Genomic DNA, 7556 nt, shown 5'->3' on the forward strand with positions numbered 1-7556 from the left:
ACAATGCTTTTGTCGAGGGTAACCTTTTGGCAAGTTTTGAATTTTTATTGAAGCCTTTATGTTTGGGTAACGGGCTTCAGATGTCTCCGAGCCATTTTTTACTGAGGCCGTAGCCTCTTGGGTTTAGGCACTTACCTAATAGGCTTTGTGCCCTCAGGATTTGATAGCCCAAGATGTCCGAGTTGGTTCCGGACAACAGTCCCCGAGCGAGAGTAGCCCTTAGGCTCGATAGTTCCCAAATAGGGATAGACCTTAGGCTCAGATGGGGGTATCCCTTGGGCTTGATAGTCGCCGAACAGGGTTAGACCTTAGGCTCGATGCTTTAAAAGGCAGGAATATGTAATAGCAAGGTGGGAACTTTCTTTCGTTTCTGTGCGTAAAGTACTTGTCTGAAAGCGTGTAAAGCTTGGATTATGACTACAGTGGGCTATGCGAGCACGGTTCATTTGACCATTTGGCCCTTACAATAAATCTTAACTATCGGGCCTAAACAGTTTAATTACAAAGTTCCCTTCTTATCTTGCTAAGATGTCCAAACCGAGGTTGATGGCCCCCAGTATTAGAGGTCGATCTTGTGAGGGCTCAGATACTATAGATGTGACCACTAACTCTGATTAAAAATCGGTCTTCAATTCTAAATTAGCACTATTTACTGTTGCCTCGTTGAAAACCTTGCTAGAAAATACATTTGGATCAAAACCAGTTCAAGAGAAAAAGAGTACAATGCGTGCTTTCAAATCTAACAGTCACACTCCCCTTTGGTTGTTGCTTGCAAGTATTAGTCCGATTCATAGAGTTATAAAAGGTGAATGAGGTTTTACCTTAGTAGTAGTAACACTTTAAGTGTGTCACCTTCCAATTATTCGGTAGATGTACACTATTTCCCGCTTCGAGTTTGTATGAACCTTTGTCGGTAATCCCACGACTCGATATGGTCCTTCCTAATTCAGTCCCATCTTTCCTTCATTTGGGTTTCGGGTGTGCAGTGTTAATTTTCTTAACACCTGTCTCTGACATTGAAGTGTCGGAGGTCGTCTCTTCGGTTGTAGTACCTTTCTATCCGTTGCTTCTGGGCAGCCAACCGGACTATGGCGGCCTCACGCCCCTCATCCAATAGTTCTAGGCTCGTGTTCATGGCTTTACCATTTGATTCTCCGGTCGCATATCAAAACCCGAGGCTTGGTTCCCCCACTTAGATCGGTATTAGTGCTTCAAACTGTAGACCAATGAAAATGGGGTGGCCCAGGTACTAGATTTCGGGGTTGTACAGATACGCCCACAAGACTTCGGGTAGAATTTCCTTCCATTTCCCTTTGGCATCGGTCAACTTTTCTTCAGATTTTAAAGTATGGTTTTGTTTGTAGGTTCTACCTGTCCGTTTCCACTGGGGTGGCAGGGTATGGATAGAATATTTTTGATCTTACGGTCTTCAAAAAACATGCTTACCTTGACACTGATGAACTGCTTCCCTTTATCATATACGATCTTGGTCGCTATCACGAACCGACGTATTATGTGTTCCCAAATAAAATTGATGACTTCTTTTTCTTGGACTTTCTTGAACACTTGAGCTTCGACTCATTTAGAAAAATAGTCAGTCATAAACAATATGAATTGAGCCTTACCAGGTGCCCATGGCAGGGACTGACAATGTTCATTCCCCATTTCATGGACGGCCAAGGGGACAACACCGAGCGTAGTAGTTCTTCGAGTTGATGGATCATCGAAGCATGTCTCTGACAGCCGTCACATTTTTGTAAAAAGTCCCTTGCGTCTTTCTCCATTTCGATCCAGTAATAGATGGCCCTGATTATCTTCCGAACCAACGATTCTGCCCCCGAATAGTTTCTGCAAGTGCCCCCGTGAACTTCTCTCAAGACGTATTCGGTGTCTCCTGGCCGTACGGCGAGTGGGCCATCAAATGTTATTCTGTACAAAGTAACCTCAGACAAGCTAAAATTGGCCGCCTTTGTGCGCACAACTCTTGACTCTTTAGGATCCGAGGGAAACTTCCCAGTGTTCAAGTAGTCTATATACTTATTTCTCCAGTCCCAAGTCAAACTTATTGAGTTTATTTTGGCGCGGGCTTCTTCCACTACCGATTTTATGAGCTGTACGATCATTCCTGAGCTGAATTTGTCATCATCGACCGATGACCCTAGGTTAGCCAGAGCATCGGCTTCGCTATTTTGATCCTGAGGTACATGTTGTAGGGTCCATTATTTGAATCAATGCAGCGCTACTTTTAATTTGTCTAAGTACCTTCGCATTCGTTCCTCTTTTACTTCAAATGTCTCATTGACTTGATTTATCACAAGAAGGGAGTCGCACTAAGCTCCGACCCCTTCGGCCCCCAGGCTTTTGGCCAATTCAAGACCTACAATTATGGCCTCACACTCGGCCTCATTGTTAGTCAATTTCACAGTTCTAGTAGATTGCCTAACTACGTTACCCTTAGGCAGCTTTAACACGATGCTGAGTCCATACCCCTTTGCGTTCGAGGCACCATCCTTAAAGAGGGTCCAGATCCCGAGGAAGTCCCCGAGGTTAACAACAATACCCTTTGACTTCGGATATTAAGGCCAGCGTGAAGTCGACCACGAAGTCTGCCAAAATTTGAGATTTGATGGCGGTTCGGGGTCGATATTCGATATCGTACCCGCTAATCTCTATGGACCATTTGGCCAACCGGCCTGAAAGCTCGGGTTTGTGCATTATGTTCCTTAGTGGGTAAGAAGTTACAACGGATATGGGGTGGCATTGAAAATATGGTTTTAACTTCCTGGAGGTGCTTAGCAAAGCGGGCGCTAATTTTTCTAGGTGAGGGTACCTTGTTTCGGCCTCGTCCAGAGTTCTACTAACATAATAGAAAGGAAATTGTGTACCTTCCTCTTCCTAGACTAAGACTCCATTTAGCTCTATCGCGGATACCGCCAAGTATAGGTACAACTGCTCATCCGCCTTCAGAGTATGGAGTAGAGGTGGACTCGAGAGGTACCATTTGAGTTCTTCCAAAGCTTGTTGGCACTCCGGGGTCCATGAAAAGTTATTCTTCTTCTTCAGTAACAAAAAGAACTAATAGCTTTTATCAGAGGACCCTGAAATGAATTCGTGCAGGGTGCCTATGCGTTCGGTTACGGCCTTGACAATGTCCACTATAGTGATATCTTTTATAGCCTTGGTTATGTCGGGATTGATCTTGATCCCTCGTTGGACACCATGAATTCAAGGAACTTCCCAGATCCGATCCCGAATGCGCATTTCTTGGGGTTCAGCTTCATATTGTATCTCTTCAGTATGTTGAAAGTTTCCTACAAATGTTTCAAATGGTCCTCTGCTCGCAGGGACTTAACTAACATGTTGTCAATGTAACCTTCCATTAATTTTCCTATTTGTTCTTTACGCATACGATTTACGAGGCGTTGATAGGTGGCACCAGCATTTTTTAATCCGAACGGCATTACGTTATAACAATAGGTGCCAAATTTAGTGATAGAAGAAGTTTTTTCTTGATCGCTCGGGTCCATACAGATTTGGTTGTACCCCGAATAGGTGTCGAGAAAGTTGAGTATCTCGTGACCGGCCATCGCATCAATCATTCGATCGATATTAGGAAAAGGAAAAGAATCCTTAGGGAACACCTTGTTTAAGTCTTTGTAATCTACACACATTCTTTATTTCCCTTTTTAGGTAGTACCACTACGTTAGATAACCAATCCGGGTACTTAACTTCCCGAATGGAACATATTTTAAAGATTTTGGATACCTCATCTTTGATAAGTGCATGCTTGACTTTGGACTGAGGCCTCCTTTTCTATTTAACCAGCAGAACTTCGGATCCAAGCTCAGCCTATAAGTGGATATTTCTGGCGGGATCCCTGTCCTATCAAGATGGGACCAAGTGAAATAATCTATGTTAGCTATAAGGAATTCAACGAGTTTTTTCCTGAGCTCGAGAGGTAACCCTGTGCCCAGGTATTCCTTTCGATCGGGCATGTGTTCGATTAATATGACTTGCTTTAGCTCCTCGACCGTTGACTTGGTGGCATCGGAATCGTCAGGGGCGATGAACGACCTAGGAACTCCATAATCATCATCTTCGCCTGCTATTTTCTCCTCTGGTTTGGTCGGGGCCGGGGCCGGTGATTGTTATTTAGTTTCTTCCTTCCTAACTGATTCCGGGTTCTTTGTTATCGAGAGTGCAGACATCATAATTACCTCATCGACCGCCTACATTTCTTTTGCGGTCGGCTATTCACCATAAATTGTATTGTTCCTTCCTGGTGTGGGGAACTTCAATGCCTGGTGTAGTGTCCAGGATATTTCCCTCATATTTTGAATCCATGGCCTTCCGAGAAGGGCGTTATATCTTATATCCCCTTCAATCAAATTGAACTTCGCTTCCTGAATGGTCCCGGCGGTGTTCACCGGTAGGGTTATCTCCCCTTTAGTAGTTTCGCATGCCATGTTGAATCCGATTAAAACCCGAACTGCAGGCACTATTTGGTCTTGTAGACCCAGCTATTCCATGACTCTCGATCTGATGATATTGGCTGAGCAACCTAGATTAATTAAAACACACTTAACTCGAAATTTATTTACGAGTACAAATATCACCAGTGCATCATTATGTTGTTGCATGATGCCTTCAATATCCTCGTCGTTGAAAGATATGGTCCCCTCTGGTACGTAATCTCGAGTTTGTTGTTCCCTTGTAATGGACACCTTAGTGCGCTTTAGCATCGATCCCTAGGGTATGTCGACTCCACCAATGATCATGTTAATGACTGCTGAGGTTCCTCTTGCTCGGTCTGCTTGTTGGATTCCCTATTCCTGAAGTGATTTTTGGCTCAATCATTGAGAAATTCCACGAGGTGTCCGTTATTGAATAATCGGGCTACTTCTTGTCTCAGTTATCGGCAGTCTTTGGTCTTCTGGCCATGAGCGCTATGATACTTTCACATCAGGTTGAGGTCTCCTTGGGCAGGATCAGACTGCAACGGCTGAGGCCACTTGGTATCTTTGATGCATCCGATGGCAGATACGATGCTGGAAACATCAACACTGAAATTGTATTCCGATAACCTCGGTGCCTCCCTGGCCTTGAGTGGCCTGTCGAAACTATTTATGCCCCCGAGTCCCTGGCTATTATGACATCGATCGCTTCTTTTTTCATTCTTTGCAGGGTTACGTCCGGATCCGCTTCCCCTTTGATCCCCGCTATACGGTTGATACCGATCTTTACTTGGTCTTAGTTCATGATCGACGACTCTTTTAGACTTGTCATTAGTTCTGATGGGATATATGGACCTAGAGGGGGCCCTAAGTTGATCATCCTCGACTATGCTTTTTGATTGGTACCTATTATGAACGTCATCCCAAGTTACCGCCAGGTACTCTATCAAATTCTATTTCAGCTGCTATGAAGCCAAGGAGCTTTGGGGGTTGAGCCCTTAAGTGAATACCAGAACATCCCAATCATCCGCAACCGGGGGCAGGTCCATTCGTTCCATCTGAAACCTTGACATGAATTCCTTGAGCATTTTGTTATCCACTTATTTCACTTTGAAAAGGTCCAATTTTCTGGTCTCAACCTTGATGGCCCCGACATGAGCTTTTACGAAGGCATCCGCAAGCATTACAAACCAATCAATGGAATTAGGGGGTAGGTTGTGATAATATATCATTGCTCCTTTAGATAGGGTTTCTCTAAACCTTTTCAGTAGAACTGACTCAATTTTGTCGTCCTCTAAGTCATTTCCCTTGATGTCATAGGTGTAGGAGGTCACATGTTCATTTGGATCAGTGGTCCCATCGTACTTTGGAATCTCGAGCATATGAAACTTTTTAGGGATCGATTTTGGAGCTGCGCTTGGAGGGAAAGGTTTTTGAACAAATTTCTTGGAATCCAGGACTTTCAATATCGGGGGCGCTCCTGGGATTTGATCAACCTTGGAGTTATAGGTCTCCAGTTTTTTATCGTTGGCTTCAATTTTCTTTTCTCCTAATTCCACCCACTTTATCAGTTCCTCAAGTATATTTATTATCTCGGGGTTAGTTCTCGGTTCAACTTCGCACGACCTTTCTGTGGCCGGTTCATTTTTGCAGGTATATTCCTGAGATGGTTGGGGCTCAACTCTGCTTGGGGTGTGGCTTTGGTTCTGCAACTGGGCTATCATTGCCTGTTGAACCTGTAACATATTGAAGATTACCCACAAATTGATCCCATTACCTTCACCGTTGTGTGTACTCTGAGCTATTGATCGGGCCCCACGAATGCTATTTTCGTGGTTAGTAGGCAAGTTTGTGTCGATAGCCATATGTGAGTTTCCATCGATCGGGTCCGCGACTGAAACTCGTTTGGGGTCGACAGGAGGCACCTCGTTGTTGGGCTGTAATGACTCGGCCGATCGTTTTGAGAATTTAAGCTCCATTCAGCGGTATAATATCTTAAGCATCTTCGTATTATGTGTTATGACTTGCGTGCGTGGTCGAGTTCAATTACCGGATGATTTGGAGTCAAATTGGAAGAATGATTCTAGTTTTAGAAGCTTAAGCGGTAAGAGTTGATCAGATTTTGACTTTGTGTGAACGACTCCAAAGTGGGGTTTGAATGAATTCAACAGCTTCGTATGGTGATTTGGGACTTAGTCATGCATCCAGATTCGGATTTGGAGGTCCGTAGAGTAATTTGAAGCATTTCAGCGAAAGTTGGAAAAATTGAAGTTTTGGAAGGTTGGGAGGTTTGACCAAGAGTTGACTTTGGTGATATTGGGATGAAGATTCCAATTCCAGTAGTTTGAGTAGGTCTGTGATATTGTATATTACTTATGTGCAAAATTTGGGGTCAATCAGTTGTTTGATAAGTTTCGGCATCAGTTGTAGAAATTTGAAGTTTGAAGTTCATTAAGTTTGGATTGGAGGCTGATTCATGTTTTTAGAATTGTTTGATGTGATTTGAAGGCTCCGCCAAGTTTTTATGATGTTTTAGGACTTGTTGGTATGTTTGGTTGAGGTCTCGGGGGCCTCGGGTGTATTTCAGGGTGAATGAGCGAGTGCGAGCATTTTGGCACTCTGATGTTGTTCTGGAACGTTGGAAGTGCGGACCGCACAATTCCATGTGCTGAGACACATTTTTGAGTGTTGTAGCATATGAAAAAGTGTTGCACCAGACGAAAAAGTGTGGACCGTAGAGGAAAAGTGTGGCCGCAGAGGACCGCACAATTTTGTCTGCGGCCGCACTTCTGGTGGTTCCGCAAGTTCGCTGGTACAAATTCGGAAGCTTATATCTTTTGATCTATAAGGAATTTGGAGATGATTCAAAAAAGAAAGATTTAATCCTTCATATCTAGTTTCCAAAAAGGTAAACAAATCATTATTTAGACATTCGTAGAGAAAGTTATGGTCAAACTACTGAAGCCTGGTACGCACAAGTTGCAAAAGTATGACCACACAATTTTTAACTGCAGCCGCAGAAGCTAGGATATGCGACCACACTTGAACGTAGACCACACATTTAGAGGTCAGATTGAGTACTATATAATCGAGGTTTAGGG

The sequence above is a fragment of the Nicotiana tabacum genome, chromosome 1, assembly GCF_000715075.1.
Source record: "Nicotiana tabacum cultivar K326 chromosome 1, ASM71507v2, whole genome shotgun sequence".
Lineage (NCBI taxonomy): Eukaryota > Viridiplantae > Streptophyta > Magnoliopsida > Solanales > Solanaceae > Nicotiana > Nicotiana tabacum.